The sequence below is a fragment of the Chiloscyllium plagiosum genome, unplaced genomic scaffold (genome assembly GCF_037043375.1).
Source record: "Chiloscyllium plagiosum isolate Xiang-an unplaced genomic scaffold, Cpla_swu_hap1 HiC_scaffold_4, whole genome shotgun sequence".
Lineage (NCBI taxonomy): Eukaryota > Metazoa > Chordata > Chondrichthyes > Orectolobiformes > Hemiscylliidae > Chiloscyllium > Chiloscyllium plagiosum.
This window is the reverse complement of record NW_028270142.1, coordinates 87,546,579-87,565,594: the sequence shown is the minus strand read 5'-3', so window position 1 is coordinate 87,565,594 and position 19,016 is coordinate 87,546,579. Positions and strand designations below refer to the sequence as shown.

At 41.3% G+C, this 19,016-nt stretch overlaps 1 long non-coding RNA gene across 1 annotated transcript in view; it reads left to right on the top strand.

Annotated features, from left to right (window-relative positions):
* LOC148150180 (uncharacterized) overlaps positions 1–19,016 on the top strand; it is a 68,764-nt gene that overhangs the window by 37,988 nt on the left and 11,760 nt on the right. The window lies entirely within an intron of this gene.

Below are 19,016 nucleotides of genomic sequence, written 5' to 3'. Positions count from 1 at the left end.
AAAGACTGACTATCCATTCTATCTATGCCTCTCATAACTTTCTCAAATTCTTTCAGGTTGCCGCTCAGCCTCTGACATTCAAGTGAAAACAATCCAAGTTTGTCCAAACTCTCCTCGTGGCTAATACCCTCCAAAACAGGCAACATCCTGGTAAACCATTTCTGTACCTTCTCAAATGCCTCCATTTCCTTCTGGTAGTGCGGTGACCAGAACTGTAGTCAGTATTCTAAATGTGGCCTAACTAAAGTTCTATACAGTTCTGTAACATGAATTGAATGAAGTAATCAAACTAAGGGTAATTGAGAGTGTGTTTTTTTTCCTGTTTATTAGTTCTGGGACTGTAGATGTCACTGACTGGACCATCACTTACAATCCGTAATTGCCCTGGAGGAGGTGATAAAACACCTTGTTGAACCAATGCAGTCCTTTGAATACTGTTGGGAAGGGAGTTCTTGGAGCTGATCCAAGGACAGTTGGAGGAAAGGCGATATACTTCCAAGCCAGGATGGTGAATGGTGTGAGGGAAACTTGTAGTTGGTGGTGTTCCCATATATCTGCTGCCCTTGTCCTTCCATGTGTTAGAAGTTGGAAGATGCTACCAGGCAAGGGTTGGTGAGTTGCTGCAGTGCATCTTGCAGATGGTACACACTGTTGCTACTGAGTGTCAGTGGTGAAGGGAGAGAATGTTGAAGTTGATGGATGGACTCAGGTGAGCGACCTTTGCCCCAGAACTGTTAGGTTGCTTGAGAGTTACTGGAAAGTGAGGAATATTTCATCACACCCCTGACTTGTGTCTTGTACATGGTGGACAGTTAATGGCAAGCCAGGAAGTGAGTTACTTGCCATAGAATTCCTAGCATCTGATCTGTTCTTGTAGCCACAATATATATGGCACTCAATGAAGATGTTGAAGGTGGTTGGGTTCGACAATATCCTGAAGAGACGTTCTGGTACTGAGACAATTGATCTCCAACAACCACAACATTCTGCCTTTGTGCTCGGTTTGACTCCAAACTGTTTCCTTCCTCATTCCCATTAACTCATTTTGCTAGGACTCTTTGAAGTCCACTCAATCGAATGTGATCTTGGTGTCAAGGGCAGTCACTGTCACCTCACCTCTAGAATTTAGCTCTTTTGTACATAATTGGACCAAGGTTGTACTGAGGTCATGCGCTAAATGACTCTGGCAGGACCAAAACTGGAGGTCAGTGAGCAGGTTAATGCTGAACAAGAGCCACTTAGTAGACAGTCAATAACCATTGCATCAATTTGCTCATGATCACAAGCAGACTTGTAATGTATTCAGGATGGATTTGTCCTTCTTTTTGTATACAGGACATAGCTATGCAATTTTCCACATTGTTGGATACATGCCAGAATTGCAACTGTATTTGAACAGCTTGGCTCCAGTTGTAGCAAGTTCTAGAGTACAAGTCTTTAGTACTGTTGCTGGACTATTGTCAGGGCCTAGTTACTGGCTTAACTACTCTGCCAAATGGAGTATGTGCACTGTGGCAGCAACACTTGTAAACAATAAGTACTTCTCTTTCCCACTGTTCTTCCCAACCTAGACACTAGTGCCGTTATTTTAAAGTTCTTTCACCTTGTCTGCACGGATTTTTAACTTTAATCATGGAGATCTGAAATGGTTGCTTCCACCCTCAAAATTGGCTTCAATTTTCTGATGGCCAAATAATCATTCCTGCAGTGAAGATGAGGGTTGTGTATGGGGAATTCCCTGTGGCATTCTCAATGCAACAGACTCCGAAAGAATCACCCACGAAAATGAAGATTCTACTGGATTCTACTGTTCTACTGGACAACTCCTCCAAGACTGGAACTATATCCAGTTACAGCATAGAGTTTGAAGGGTCTGCTGCAGTCAAGTAAACAGTTACTGAGGAAATATTAAACTATTAAAAACCTAGTCTAACTCCAGAGTATTTGTTTGACTAATTTCCCAATTTACCACTTCCCCAGATCTCTTAGTCCCTCAGATCTTGGTCCCAGCACCTGACCCTCAAATCCCTTTCCCCCCTCCGTCAGACCATCCTTCTCCTTTTTCCACCGTCAGACCTGACACACCCCTCTATGTCCCAGGACCTCCGTGTGTAGGACCCAACATACCCCACGTTCCAACAGGCTGGGACTTCAACTGACGTATTCTTACAATGCTGTGTGCCACACTTCAGGACAATGTGAGCACATTGTAGGAAGTGCAGAAAGGTTTACAGGAATGCTTCTAGAGATGACAAATAGGGACTGTTTCTCTTGGAGAGAGGGCTAAGAGTTGATTTCATGGATCTTTTCAAAATCGTGAGGGGCCTGGGAAGAGTAGACAGAGGTAGACCGTTTATATTTGTAAAAGGATTGAAAAGCGCATGGTACCTGTTTAAAGTAGCTTGCAAAAGAAGCAAATGTCTTGTGAAAAAAAAAGCTTTGAAAAAAGCTTTGAAAACCACTGGGATGTACTGCACTTGAAGTGAACCGAAGACAGCTTCAATTGAGGCATTCAAGAGGGCATTTGAAGATTATGTGAATAGAAACAATACATGGGATTATGTGGAAAAGACAGGAGATTAGCACTAAATCATAATGCTCATTTGAAGAGCCAGTGCAGACACAATCAGCTGAATGGCTGCCATTTACATTTTACAATTCTGTGAAAATGAACAATAGAGAGATGTCCATAAACATATTGTTCACATTCACAGTTACCCATTTGTTCCTTTATCAAGCAATTATTATTTACAGATATGTGAAACATCGAATTAAAGTCAGATTTACACGATCAAATCTCACTCGCATATTGGTCAAAATTTACCGTTTTCTATTCTAAATGTAGGGACAGGCATCATCATCTCAAAGCCAGCTGGAGTAAGCACCAATCAGACCCTTAAATACTGGCCTGTGGGCCTCTCAGTCTATCAGGAGCCTCTTCAGAAGCTGCTGGCCAATCAGAGCTAGCAGTCACTTGGAGTTCGAGACCACCGTTGGAATCCAAGGTTGCATTGCCCTGAAGAGCTGTATCAGTGAGAAGGTAAATGGTTGCTTTGGGGATAACGGGGTAGGGGTGACAGAGAGTAGGTGATCAGAGACAGAAGCAGGGAAATGGCTTTTAGTGATCATCATTCTCTCCCTAAATGCCCAGACAGGTATTCAGGTTGGTGGCGGATTAAGTACCTAAACTAGCTATTAATTGACCACCTAAGGGCTTTAATTGGTGGTAAATCAGGAAAATTACCAAGGGGCCATGCCATTTAGAACTTAATTGTTGAAATGACAGGAAAGGGGCACATACCTAACCAGTGACATTCCACTTGATGATTTGCGTTTCCCAATCACCTGCCACACCACCCCTCGGAATTAAGCCCATTATTTTTAAACCATAACTTTATATATTTCAGGTTAATTTCTAGTGTTTATCACAAGCTACAAAAATCAATCATTGCATGATTAAAATGTCTATGGATTAGATTACTTACTTACAGTGTAGAAACAGGCCCTTCAGCCCAACAAGTCCACACCGACCCTCCGAAGAGCAATCCACCCAGACCCATTCCCTTACATTTATCCTTTCACCTAACACTATGACCATTTAGCATGGCCAATTCACCTAACCTGCACATTTTTGGACTGTGGGAGGAAACCGGAGCACCCGAAGGAAACCCACGCAGACACGGGGAGAATGTGCAAACTCCACACAGATAGTTGCCTGAGGCGGGATATGAACCCAGGTCTCTGGCGCTGTGAGGCAGCAGTGCTAACCACTGTGCACCATGCCGCCCCTGCCGTTGAAGTGCAGCTCACGCACATAATGTAATTAGATAGGAAGTCAGAAGGTGTGCTATTTTTCGCTCAGTTGCTCTAAACTGGTACTTTACGCATTACCCTGGAAGCTGTTGGATTGAGATTGATGAAAATTGTACAAAGGTCTGAATAGAATATTCAAACCAAATGTTTGAAGCCACAAGTTGCATTGTTACACATGAGCAAATAGAAAATGTGCAGTTTATAATGTGTATTTACCCCCATCAGGGTAAGGTTCCTGATCTGGCAATGCTTGGGTTATCCCACATGGTGTGAGAAATGGCATTGAAGAATCCAACAGAGGTTTATTGCAGCTAACTATAGGTGGCCTGAGCTCCTGAGACTTGAGAACCCCTTTCCCACTGCCCTGACACACCACACACACACACAAACTCTCTCCCTCTCTCTCTCTCCAGCCCCAACATCTCCCACTCTCCTACCATCCCTGACATCCTTCACAGCAACCTCACCAGCCCCGACACCTCACTCATCCCCCTACCTCTTCACCTGCTCTGATAGCCCTCTAACACTGGCTCCTGAACTTCCCTTGGTAGTCACTGGCCTGAACACAACTGCTCCTACCTGTCGTAAGGAGAAAGTGAGTCTGCAGATGCTGGAGATCAAAGTTGAAACTTTATTGCTGGAACAGCACAGCAGGTCAGGCAGCATCCAGGGAACAGGAGATTCGACGTTTCGGGCACAGGCCTGAAGAAGGGCCTGTGCCCGAAACGTCGAATCTCCTGTTCCCTGGATGCTGCCTGACCTGCTGTGCTGTTCCAGCAATAAAGTTCCTACCTGTCGTAAGCATTCCATCACTTACCTGGCACCTTACCCAACAGGAAAAGTAACCACCTGGTAGTCTTCTTACCTGACACCCTACTTACTTAGCACCCAGGCACCCTACCCAGATGGAATCCTGTCCAGCTGGCACCCTAACCTCTTAACCACGTACACCCTTATCCCACACTTCACTGGATGGCTCTGCTGATTGGTATTTAAATCTCAAATCACGGTACACTGACTGCTGCAATAGGAGCATGGTTTGACTTCCCCTGACTATCTTGCATTGTGAGAGAACTACGTTGGTTTCAGCCATGCTTTGCCTTTTTGAAGAAGCCAGGCTAGAAATGTCAAGCTCAATACTGATGGAAAGCTATATGAGAGAAATGACAATCTGATGTGAATGCAACTCCTCAGAATGGGCCAAAGTCTAACTTAGTAACTTAACTTGTACCTGATTGATAGCATACAACAAACTACATCCTGCTCAAGACAAGAGCTTTTTTGTCGAGATGCATCAGAGTTCGTTCCTCTTCCAGTGTAAACCGAGTAGTTTCTTAGATCCAGTCAAAGAAAGAGGATGCTAGCATCAAGCAACCCCAACTCTAAGTGGGTGGGAGTTGTCATTGCAGCACTTCCAGCAGCTGCCTGGCACATTTCATCCGATCCACCCAGACTCTCAACAGGAGAAAATCCAAAATCCATAATTTCTGACTTCCGATGTCCAGTAGTTTTACTATTATACTGTGAATTTCTGAGGAAATCTTAAGAGCTTAATCTGGGTCTCAGCCTTCCATCTGTTTTAGATTTTTGCATTTCATCAGGATTAGGTTCAACTTAAATTGAAGAGCTATTAAATTGGCAAACTATCCTGATCCTGTTCTGAAATCATTTTATGGAAATGGAACCATTTCTCTGGAATATCAATCGATAGTTTATTTTTTTCTGTTAAAATTAGTTTATTTAAAAAGCTGTATGTAGCTTTTGGTTAGCACAGAGGAACAAGGTAACTGAAATACATACCCATACTGATGAATACAATGAGCCCAATTAGCACCAAACAGATTCTTACACAGAGACTTCTTCTTAATTGCTGCATCTTGTATTCCTCACTGAAAATCTTCACCTTAAACAAGAAAGAACATGGCATTTAAATTCTGAGGTTGACCATAGAGTATTAATTGTGGTTCCAGACATGTTCAATCCAATACTGCTGTAGAGAAGTAGTCATGATTCGGAGATGCCGGTGTTGGACTGGGGTGTACAAAGTTAAAAATCACACAACACCAGGTTATAGTCCAACAGGTTTAATTGGAAGCACACTAGCTTTCGGAGTGACGCTCCTTCATCAGGTGATTGTGGAGGGCTCGATCGTAACACCGAATTTATAGCAAAAATTTGCAGTGTGATGTAACTGAAATTATACATTGAAGAATTGATTGTCTGTTAAGCCTTGCATCTGTTAGAATACAGTGATAGTTTCACTTCTTTCATGTGTAAATCACAAAACCCTTTTTTTTAAAGTTGCATTCTCGGGTTAGCTGTTAACAATAGTGATAGCTAGATATATTGTCTAGCTATCACCATTATTAACAGCCACCCCGAGAATGCAACTTTTAAAAAAAGGGTTTTGTGATTTACACATGAAAGAAGTGAAACTATCACTGTATTCTAACAGATGAAAGGCTTAACAGACAATCAATTCTTCAATGTATAATTTCAGTTACATCACACTGCAAATTTTTGCTATAAATTCTGTGTTACGATTGAGCCCTCCACAATCACCTGATGAAGGAGCGTCACTCCGAAAGCTAGTGTGCTTCCAATTAAACCTGTTGGACTATAACCTGGTGTTGTGTGATTTTTAACTTTGTAGAGAAGTAGAGCACTCAGCATTCTTTGTTTGACAACATTTAAGATTAGTGATTAGAGAAATGCACAGGAACTCCTCATTTTAGCAATGACAGTGTTCATAAAAAAAACTCCTCGAAAACATAAAGATTTCTCCATGATGAAAAATTAGACCAGGTTTTTCTGAAGTATTGCTTTGCTGTAATGACACTAATGATTTTTTCTTCTCCTTCTGCTTTGTTGTGTCTGAATCATTGATAAACTTCCATATTCATTCAAAGCTTGTTTATGATGAATGTGGTTAACAACGTGATAATGACCAGATAATCTGTTATTCTGCTGTAGATTGAGGAGTGGATACAGGCCAGGACATTGGGATAGGATACAGGTCAGGACATTGGGATAGGATACGGGCCAGGACATTGGGCTAGGATATGGGCCAGGACATTGGGATAGGATACCGGCCAGGTCATTGGGATAGGATACGGGCCAGGACATTGGGCTAGGATACCGGCCAGGACATTGGGATAGGATACGGGCCAGGACATTGGGATAGGATACGGGCCAGGACATTGGGATAGGATACCGGCCAGGACATTGGGATAGGATACGGGCCAGGACACCAGGATAATCCCTCGCTCTTCTTCAAATCAGCACCATGAGATTTTTACATCTATCTGAACGGGTAGATGGGATCTTAGTTTAAATGCTCATTTGGAATATGGCTTCTGTGGCAGTACAGTACACCCTCAATGCTGCACTGCAGTGTCAACCTAATACTGAATCAAGCAAAAGAAGGAGAAAACTGAGGAATCGGTGACTTAGGCTCTTACTTGTCCACAATTTCCCAGAACTTTTTGAATCACTGAAATGAAGAATTTTCTGCAAACTTGGTATTTTTTTCTGAATTCCTTCACCCAGGACACAGCCATACAGCATTGAATATGAGTGTTGACCTGAATGACTATAGACACGTGTCCAGGATACTTAACTCGGACAGTTCATTTCTCTAAATGTTTCCCTAGTTAGTGATTGCTTTATAGAAATGATCTGGAGATATTAATCTATTGTCTCCAAATCCCCTGAATGGGCAGTTTGCAAAACTTTGGTTTGGGGCCTTGACATTGGAATTTCCACAAACAGCCTCAAAAGTGAACAGATAGGCACCCTGAGCTGAATTTTATGATCCAGGCTGGATCCCTGCTGCTGGGCTGAAAGAGGGAGGCAGACCTACTTTGGCTGGTGGTGAGCCCCCTGGGGATGGAGCGGCAGGGGCCATACTTCTGGCATTGGTCAATTTAGTTACCAGTCCAAACTGGGACTGCAATACTTATTAAAGGTGGTAATTTATCCCAGATAGCTATCAGCTCAACCAGACAGCCAGTAGCTCCCAGTGATTGACTGAGATTGTGCGAGTGCGTCACAAAGATAATGTCCATTGTCACAAGGAGTACGCTTCATGGATTTCACTAGTCAATCCCTCTGCCCCAGCCTTGGTCACTGGGAAAATGTTTGCTGAGGTGAACATGGTGGTGGGAAGATGTCAGTAACCAACCCCCCCAACCTCCACCCCCTCTTTACCCTGACATTTCTTTTTCCTTCCTGTCTCCCAGCTTGGCATCAAGAAGCTGATAGGTCTCTTCTAGGTATTGGAAAATATTCATAATACTGATCCAGTCAGTGTGCAGCAGCAGGTTTACCAGAAAGAAAACAAAACTACAGCTCATGCACATTCAGAAATGAAAACTCTTTCACAAATCACCAAGCACTCAATTTGGTGTGAAAGGTGCACTTTATCAATATTCATCTACTTCTCTCAATCTGTGACAAATGCATCTCATACAAACGCTATTGAGAAATACTGATATTTATTTATTGGCTCCTTTACTGGCAGGTGACTGAATATAAATCTTTCATTAAAAAACAATTGAAATGATCCCTTTATATTTGAAAATTGATTTCAATTTAAATGTTTAAGAAGTAGCTAATATATTGGATGACAAATGAAAAACTACACCCACTAAAACTATCTAGGCACAATAGCAGCTGACAGGAATAAGCAACTCTTTCAACTGGCTCAATAAAATGTGAGACTTTGGCACTGCAGCCAATGAGATGGATAATAAGTGAACAAGCTATGACAGTGGCACTAGAGAAATAATAGTTTGACAGACAGTGCAGTCTTTGCTACTGGTCTCTGCAATATTGTATTATTTAAAGATTATGGAATTGGAGGTGAAATCCTCTTTGCCAGTGAAATGCCTAGGAGCCCCAACAGTTACCCACAGCCTCACATAAATGAAAATTCACACCCAATATTGAGTATGCCTTGGTCTTGACCATATTTCTGCAGGAATAACCCCCTGCACCCATTTTGCACAGCAGGCCAACAAGAATACATTTCTAGACCTAGATCATCATGGAAAACTCTGCATGCCAAAACATTTCCTCTTGAAAAACAAATTAACAAAGTGAATTTTGATGGGACACATCACCAGATAACTTGCATGTGCAACATTACATTGAAGCTAATGTCAGTTCTTTTGGAAGTTCTCTCGTTTCTGACTGAAAGCAGACTTGCCAAACGATTGTGCTTGAGGACACTTGCCATTGATGCAATTTTGCTCAATCTTGGTTCAGATTAGATTCAAAGCAGATTAACTCAAAATTGAAGGGTGATATGAATCATAATTTTACAATTAACCTTTTCAATCACAATGTTTAAATTTTTCACAGTATTATCAGTTCTGTCTGCCCCAATATCATTTTCTTTCTGCATCTTTAGAAAATCCACACAGAATGCATAACGCTTTCCTGAATGCAGCTTACCTCAGTCTTCTGTTCAAGGTGATTCAATTTCAGAACACTAGTCAAAACTCACGATCTGCAAAGATAATCCAACAAATAGGTTTTAATAAGTCTTCGGAAGAAGCATGTGGCCACGAATTTGAGCTACCAATGTCCACTAATCAAAACTCCTGTTTTGAATTTGCAGGTTAATCCAAGCTCGCTGCTTAAAGAATTTGAAATTAGATCACGCATGAAGCCGATAATGTAGCTGTGGAATGCACAGAACCCTAATCACTGAAACCAGTCTGCCTTGGAGATGTGTGCCTAGCTTGTGCAAGTTGAAATCTAGAGTACCTCTTCACATTAAGTACTATCCTGATAAGTTTGAAAGGTTAGTTATTAATAATTTGACAGCAGCTTTTGGATCTGCTATTCATCACTGAGTAATTTCACAAACAAGGCAAGTAATCTCAGTTTCCTTAAATCTAATAAAAGCATGTTTTACTACAGAGTCGGTAACATCTACTCACTGGCTTTGATTCCAAGAAAGCAATGAGACACAAAAAAAAGGAAATTATATTTTACTATCTATAGTGTGATAGAAGTAGAAATGCAGAGAGCATTAAGGTAACACTGAGCTGTTATTACAGATATCTGTAAAGAAAACATCATGATGTATGCATATAAATTGTTTACTTAAATTAGCCAGTAGAAATTATTCTTATGGTGTAGTAAACAGGGATTTCAGGTAGTATTCAATATAATCCTTTATATGAAACTTTTAAAGAGAATGAATGCTTATGGAGGTCAAATGCATTTCTGTTGTCTGGAGTTATTGGGCAAATAATGCCCTCAAAAAGATGTTGATAGCCTTACTGCCCTGTTAACATCAATATTTTGGGCTCAATATTCAACTTTTCCACTTGTTTCAGGAAGTAGTCTCTTTTAATGCACATTTTATAATTAATACTCAATGTATACTAGGCAAATTCTGACTGAGTGATGGAACCAAAGTGAATCAGCTGAATTAAGTTTGAATGAGTTAACTTTTTTCAGGTTTTTAATCATTTCTGTCAGATCAATAGAGGACTGGTTACTCCAGATTGAAGCCTTAGTTATGGTAACTAACTAGCATGGTGCACCACCATTCAAGTCAGTCAAATTAGTTGGCTGATTTGGATTTAGCGATTGACAAGAGAAGATGATGTGAAATAGGAATGCTCAATCTGGGGCCAGTGACTGGGATACTATTGCAATGCATTGTTTCATTAATAATTTAGACCTTTGAATAAATCACTCAATGTCAAACTTTGCAGTTGATGTTGTACTGGAGGTCAGGGGTAGACACAGAAGGGATGTATGGATATACAGATAGTTCTCCTATAACGCGATGGTTGCGTTCTTGTGCAACCCTGCATTATAGAAAAATTGTGCTTTAAAAACAGTGCTTAAAGCTTTAGTAATGTAATTACGTTACAACCAACACATGTTTTAGAGGCTTGTGCTTTAGAAACAGTGTCCCCAATTCGTCAATCACATTATAGCAAATTTGTGTTAATGCAACGTGCGTTATAGCGAAACAACCTGTAGTTCACATCAAGGAAGAATGCAATTTCATTCAAAAAGACATGACAAAATTTTTGGGCGACATAATCAGATAGCAGCATTACCTTAACATAGATATGTATTAGGTGATTCACTTGCTAGGCAAACTAGATTCCTTATCGACAGCTTACGAAATTAGCTGAATGAGATAAAAGAACAAACAGTCTTGGGGATAAAGGTAAGCAACTCATTAAATGCCACATCACAGTTTAGCAAAGTGATTGAAAATGCTAACAAGGTATTGGATTTTATTTTTGAACATAGCATTAAACAATAATGAAGCAGAACTGAAAAATTACATCCCCCAGGGAAAATTGACCAGTTGGCTTTGACTTTTTAAATAAAAAAGCAAAGAGGTAATTAGATAGAAGTCTTTAAAATTATGACCAGCTTGGACAGGGTACATGCAGTGAGTGTTATGCACTGAAAGGCCATGTGCTGAGGGATAGAATGAGTGAAGCTAATCTTTACTCATTTTTATTTTTTACTGACTACCACGTACAACCTGCACCTTTTAGCATACCTCTGCAGAATAGTTTCAGCTTATCCTGATTGTAGAGGCATAGACTCCAAGTTGACGATGATCACCAACACACCATGAATTAAATTAATAAGTAACCAACAGAGCATAAATGGAATTTTCCAGGTCATTGAAGGTGAAGTATATCATAAGAACATATACTTTGGAGCAGGAGAAGGACATTTGACCCCTCAAACCTGCTGCACTGTGCTATAAGACTTGATTATGGCCTCAATTCCACAGACCCACCGACCATAGGGAGCACTTGAGCACGAAAGTGGACCACTTAGCCCTTTGAGATTGTTTTGTCATTGAATATGATCTTGGCTGGTGAGGAGCCCACTCAATGTGAACAAGATTGCAGCAGAGTGTATTTGGAAAGGCAAGGACTGATTAGGGATAGTCAACATAGCTTTGTGTGAGGGAAATCATGTCTTACAAACTGGATTGAGTTTTTTGAAGAAGTAGCAAAGAGGATTGATGAGGGCAGAGCAGTAGATGTGATCTATATGGACTTCCGTAAGGCAATCGACAAGGTTCCCCATGGGAGACTGGCTATCAAGGTTAGATCTCATGGAATACAGGGAGAACTAGCCATTTGGATACAGAACTGGCTCAAAGGTAGAAGACAGAGGGTGGTGGTGGTGAGTTGTTTTTCAGACTGGAGGTCTGTGACCAGTGGAGTGCCACAGGAACGGTACTGGGTCCACTACTTTCCATCATTTATATAAATGATTTGGATGTGAGCATAAGAGGTATAGTTAGCATGTTTGCAGGTGACACCAAAATTGGAGGTGTTGTGGACAGCGAAGAAGGTTTCCTCAGATTACAATGGGATCTTGACCAGATGGGCAATGGGCTGAGAAGTGGCAGATGGAATTTAATTTAGATAAATGCAAGGTGCTGCATTTTGGGAAAGCAAATCTTAGCAGGACTTATACACTTAATTAGATTAGATTCACTGCAGTGTGGAAACAGGCCCTTTGGCCCAAACAGTCCACACCGACCCTCTGAAAAGTAACCCATCCAGACCCATTTCCTTCTAATTAATGCACCTAACACTATGGGCAATTTAGCATGGCCAATTCACCTGACCTGCACATCTTTGGACTATGGGAGGAAACCGAAGCAAACCCATGCAGACACGGGGAGAACGCACAAACTCCACATAGACAGTCGCCTGAGGCTGGCATTGAACCTGGAACCCTGGTGCTGTGAAGCAGCAGTGCTAACCACTGAGCCACCTCTGGAGGCTAGTACAATTGCAAAATTTAAAAGGCATCTGGATGGGTATATGAATAGGAAGGGTTTGGAGGGATATGGGCCAGGTGCTGGCAGGTGGGACTCGATGAGGTTGGGATATCTGGTTGGCAAGGACGAGTTGGACTGAAGGGTCTGCTTCCATGCTGTACACCTCTAAGACTCTACGAGTGAGATGAAGTTTGAGTGAGTAGATTGACTATATTAATGGAAATTTGGTTTAAAGTGGAAACTCGGTGCAAAGGGCAAAAGAGCTGCTTTAATCAGGGCCTTAGGGTGAGAATTAAAATCTTGAGTTTGAGAGAGAAGTGGGAGAGGATAGAAGGATGATCTGAGTGACCAGCAGTGAGGGACATCACAAACCATAGTGTGACGTGAGTGCAGGGAAGAAACTGACTGGTGGGTAGGAGTTTAAAGTGGAAGACCTTCTGTTTGTGTTTAGGTCTCTAGTGTTCTTCTTCTCCTCACTCTTTTAAAAGTAAGTATTAGATTGATGCTGGGGATATTTTTCTTTCAAGTTTATAAAAATGAAGTATTAGTGCAGTGAGGTGTAAAGATCAGGGAATCTCACATGATTACTTTATAAATTTATTCAAATGTGATTGTGGTGGCAGGATGGATGATGTGTTACTGCTGTAACTTTGGATCCAAGTTGAAGAGCTGGTGTCTGAACTGCAGTCATCCCCCCACATTGGGAAGGGGAAAGTTACCTGGACACTTTACTCCAAAGGCTGGCCACATACCTCAGACTGAGTAATTCAAACGTGGCCTTTGATAACAGACAAGACGGTATAACTGCAGGTAAGACAGGTCTGAGGACCCAGAGGCTTACACATGAGGAGCTTCCATCACTGGAGTAGACGAACAGTTAAAAGCTTCTTGTTAGCTATGCAAGTGAAAATGGGAAAGACAAGGAGGATGAATGACCTGATCACAGCACCTTGGTACAGGGAGCCATTCAAGATAGGATTGGAAATAGAAGTGTAACAGTAGTAGGGCATATTAAAGATAAAAGAATCCTTCACAGTAACTACAGCCAGTACAGGAATTGAATCCACACTACTGGCATTACTCTGTAATTCAAACTAGCCATCGAGCCAACTCAGCTAACCCACCCTGATAATGAAGAGGTGGCTAATGTTCTCTATAGCCATAAGCAGGAGTCCAAAAGGCTGTGTTAGCCATCTAGTTCCAAGGTTAAAGAAATCTCATCAAGGTCCGAGAAGAGTTTGTCGAGGGAAGGGAGGGACCCAATAGTTATTGTTCATGTTAGCACCGACAAAATTGTTAAGACTAAAAAACAGGTTTTCCTGAAAAATTCTGAACAGATCAGAGGTAAATTTTTAAAAAGGCAGAACTTCCAAGTGCAACAGGCATAAGGTAAATAAAGTCAGGATCAAAGTTAATGTGTGGTTCAAAGATTAGTGTGGGTCGAATGGCTTTCAGTTCATTGGGCACTGACAACAGTATTGGGGTTGAGGGAGTTGTCCTGGTTGAACGGGCTTCACCTGAACTGTGCTGAGATCAGTGTCCTGGCAAACTGAGTAACTCAATCTGTAGAGAGAGCTCTGAACTAATTAGAAGGAGGAAGGGTTTGGGCAAGGAGAAATGGAGGCTTACAAAGTAAGAGAATATGGCAGAATTACAGGGCAGATTTTTGGGTAATAATAGTCACAGCTAGACAGGAAGGGGCAGAGTATATCAACATAGAAAAAACAGCAGTAAATGGGGTCAAAAGGGCACAAATTGTGAAAAAAAGGCAAATTGAATGTCTCTTTGATTGAATAAAAATGTTATTGAATGCACAAAACAAATGAATTAACGGCACAAACACAGATTAATGGGTATGATCTTATAGCCATTAGCGAAATATAGCTACAAAGAGATCAAAGCTGGGAACTGACTATTCAGGGTATGTAACTTTTCAAAAGGACAGGCAGGGAAGAACGTGTGGTGAAATAACATTATTGGTATGGGATGGTAAAAGTATGAAAGCAAGAAATGATCATGATCAAAAGATGTAGAATTCATATATTTGGAGGTAAGAAATGAAGAGGGAAATACACTGGTAGAAGTAGTCTCTGGGTCCTTTAACAGTAGCTATATGCTGGGACAGAGAACAAACCAGGCAATAATGGAGACATTTAACAAAGAGAGTACATTAATCAGTGGTGACTTTAATCCTGGTGTAGATTGGGTTAGTGAAATTGACACAGTATGCCATAAGAAAGAATTGAAAGGGTGTCAGAACAGCCAACCCACTGTGAGCAAGATTTGTAATACGTATTGTTGGTCAATGCCTGAACTGCACATGCAGAGTAATTGGATGCTAGCTCTGTGTCAACATTGAATCTATGGTGCCTAATTAATGCAAATGCCTTTAAAGAGCCTTACAATGGTAACATGGCTCTATCCACAGACAACACAAAGTGACTTTCTGGACTCACTGGAAGTGTGCTGGAAGCACATTTATCTTTCTTATTGTGCAGTTGGAATTTGGTTGAAGATGGAATGGTGTTCAGGTTGCAATCCTGAGGTGAATTCCAGGCTCTGCATTGATTCCTCTCCCTACCCCACCCAAACTTTCATACACCCTTTTATGTCATTGTCCCTGTCAATGCCATCAAGTTTTGAGTTCCCCACATTCTGACACAATTCTTTATTTAACTATCACTTTTCCTATTTTCCCCCCCAGGTCCTGGCCTACCACAGCTATCTCCACTCTTGCAATCCATTATGTCCCATTAAAACCAGGGTGGAAATGGCTGTTCAAAACACACACCTCCCATAGTACCCTGTGCTCCCCATGCTATTTCGAACCTACCCTTGTACTTAGAGTCCCCACCTCCCACCGAACACAGTTATTATGCTCCCTGCATCCCAGCCTAATGGCTGCAGTCCACACAGTTGAGTTTCTCACTTACCCTAACACAGAATGGACTGGTCCCTTATAACCCTTTTGATGTCTATATCTCAAACTCCCAGGACTAACCATAGTCCAGACCCCCTCAGACTGACTCATGAGGCCAGCCTGAACTGAATATGAACCAGCCCCTACTAATGTCTTTACAGCTCCCTGACTGAGTTATTCGTTACTCCCCAGACTGGTCACATCAGACCTGACCATACCAAATGTGGTCCAATCGCTGGACTGGAATGATATGGATCCCAAATCCTGATCATACTGAACACCCAACTGACTATTGACCCAACCTCTGGACTGATATCCCTTGATATGCCCTTGACTGCCCATAGACACTTTCAGTAGACTCAGAGCTAGTTAGACTCTCAGACACGACCACTTGGTTGAAGTATATGCAATGCATGGCATGGATACTGTAAGGGTGACATTGACGTAGCACACTGCCATAAAGTAATGTTCACCAGCTCACACACCATTGCTGGCAAGTATGACAAGTTGCTGAGGTTTCTGTCTGCATTAAAGGACAAGACAAGGTAGAAAGGCTGTGAGTGTTCAGGTGAGCTCAAAGTGAGCGAGTGCTAAGAGAGTGAAGAGCCCTGAGATGCAGGCGGTGAAATTGGATGAGATGGATGTGTGGCCTTGCACACAAAATGACCTAGCCTGGCAGCAACATTGCAACATAAGATGCTAGGGAGCTCAAAAGTAAAGTTCTGAAGGGGTGATGTGCCTTCTGAGATGTTCTGAAATTAGCCATGATGATACACTGAGGCTGGTGTTTTACTGATGTTGACTTCCATGGATGGGGGGGGAGGTTGCTGCCTGTGGGGAGTATACCCTGAGCTGTTGGGGTATGATGAACATGATGGAGGCCTGGAGAAGATGCCAGATTTTCAAATCAGAATTAGTATTGTCTAGTTTCTCACCATTATGGAGAGAATCATGAACTACACAGAAATGCGGTCAGATGTGTTATTTCATGCAGTTACAGCCCTCACAGCTTATGTGCAAGATTCTCATTGAGTTGAAGGAACCTTAAAGGGAAACTCGGATTTTTTTTTCTTGACAGCAAAAATTTCATTTTTCATTCTTATTATGTTCTTCCAAATTATTTGCAATTGCCCAATCTGTTCGAGGCTGGGGCAATCCACTCTAAGTCATTCAAATAAATACTCCAGGTGCTGGAAATAAAGCAGAAAATTCTGGAGAAATTTAGCAGGTCTGGCAGCATCTTCCAGCATCAGCAATACTTTGCTTTTATTTGAGTGCTTAAGTCACTGCCACGTCTATCAGGCATGCTCACTTACAAGAATTTCTTCTATTTTCACTGATGGATTTTTGTTTGAATTTTTCAGCTTGTTCACTTTCACTGCTTTCTATTTCCCTTCTAGTATTTGATAGATTGTTTACCAATATTTTGTTTCTCAGTCACATCTTCTTCCTTGATGACTACCTCTGGTTTCGGCTTACCCCACATGGATTTCAATTGATGTTCTATCCTTCACATTTTGAATCCACTCAAGGTTATAGGTAGCTCCAAGGCATGCAATATTCCTTATACAATCTTTCTCATTGCATCCTGAGATCTACACTGAGTGCCATGCTTTGCCAGACGCACCTCTCAACCTCTCTCTATATCAGCACTGCCTCATGCTATATCAAAGTTGTCATGGTCTGTAGTTCCATTTAATCTTCATCTCATTCAACATTCTAACAAGAAAATTTATTTCTCTTCCTGTCAAAGTTGAGGAATGTATGTTCTGACATCTGACGGGTACTGATGCCACTCTGTATCCTTTCTCACATTTCCTTCCCTTCTGACACCATTCCTTCTGCTAATCCCACTTCTTGTTATTATATACACTATACCCTCTGACCTTTGACTCCGATGCTGAATGGTCTGTACTCAGTTTCATCCCTTTATGTCCTTCGATACATATCAGATTGGAAACATTAACTTTGTTTCACTCTCTATTAATGTTGCCAGACCTGCTGAGTTTGTCTAATATTTCCTTTCTTTATATTTATAGATGAAAAGCACTTAGGGCCAGAGAGATATAGAAATGTACAGCACGGAAGCAGACTCTTCGGTCCAACTCATCCATGCTGAACAGATATCCTAACCTAATCTAGTCCCATTTGCAAATACTTGGCCCATATCGCTCTAAATTCTTCCTATTCATATACCCATCCAGATGCCTTTTAGATGTTCTAATTATATCAACCTCCACCACTTTCTCTGGCAGTTCATTCCATACACACATTACCCTCTGCATGAAAAAGTCGCCCCTTAGGTCCTTTTTAAATTTTTCCCCTCTCACCCTAAACCCATACCCTGAAATTCTGGACTCCCCCATTCCAGACCTTGTCTATTTATCCTATCCATGCCCCTCTATAAGGTCACCCCTCAGCCTTTGATGCTCCAGGGAAAACAGCCCTAGCCTATTCAACCTCTCCCTATAGCTCAAATCCTCCAATCCTGGCAACATCCTTGTAAGTATTTTCTGGAACTTAGAGGCTCAGATTCCAACTCTGGAAATGACCACTGATTGATGAAGTGTTTGTTTTAACATTGTAAAATGTGATACCATCTACATGTAAAGCATTTTAAAGTTAACATTTCAGGTGGCATTACAAGTATAAGCAGCCTACCAATCATACAGTCAGCAATTCAGACAATGTTCCAACATTTCATTTTAGAGATAGAAAATTGTAATCACACTCTCAAAGTTGCCTTCACACTAATATTGTGTCTGAGCTGAATGGATACACAATTGCACAGCAATTGGCAAAGTGCAGCAGAGAGAACTTTAGTTCCACACACTATACTATCTTTAAGAGAAGCACATGTGTAGCTACTCATCAACCTTCAAGGGACAGGATTTGGTGGGAACATTTTTATTGCTGAGGTTAGAACTGAGGAAACTCAACATGATTTATCTCTATATTGAATTTCTGTAGAGTTTTAAGACCTGCAGGTAGACATTCTGTTACAAATAATCTCCATTTTGTAAATAGATATTTGTTCACTGTCATATAAACATCAACCCCAAAAAAGTTTCACTATTTCATTCACAACCTTTCAGGCAAAAATGGAAGAAGCATGTACAAGTGGATACCTATTGTTAATGGCAATCAATGCTGCACATAAACATTAAGGGAATGCAGTTCCTTGTGCATTGTGTAAAATGGTGGATTGTAGATGCTCTCACTTACATAGCAATTCAATCTGATCTAATTCATGAATAATCAGAAGTAGGGAATAAATTCCTCCCTATCAGGTTAAAGCTGCTATCCTGGAGGATGGGAGGTTTTGGGTTTTGTATGCATTTGTAAAGTTTTTGTCCATTAAGATGGTTGTCACAATGTGGGACTGAATTGATTGTGTCATGAAACAAAGTTAATGGTAATGCTTAGTTAAACTACAAGTGGCAGCACTTCCTTGATGTGGGGAACATGCTCACAGCTCTTCCTGAAACA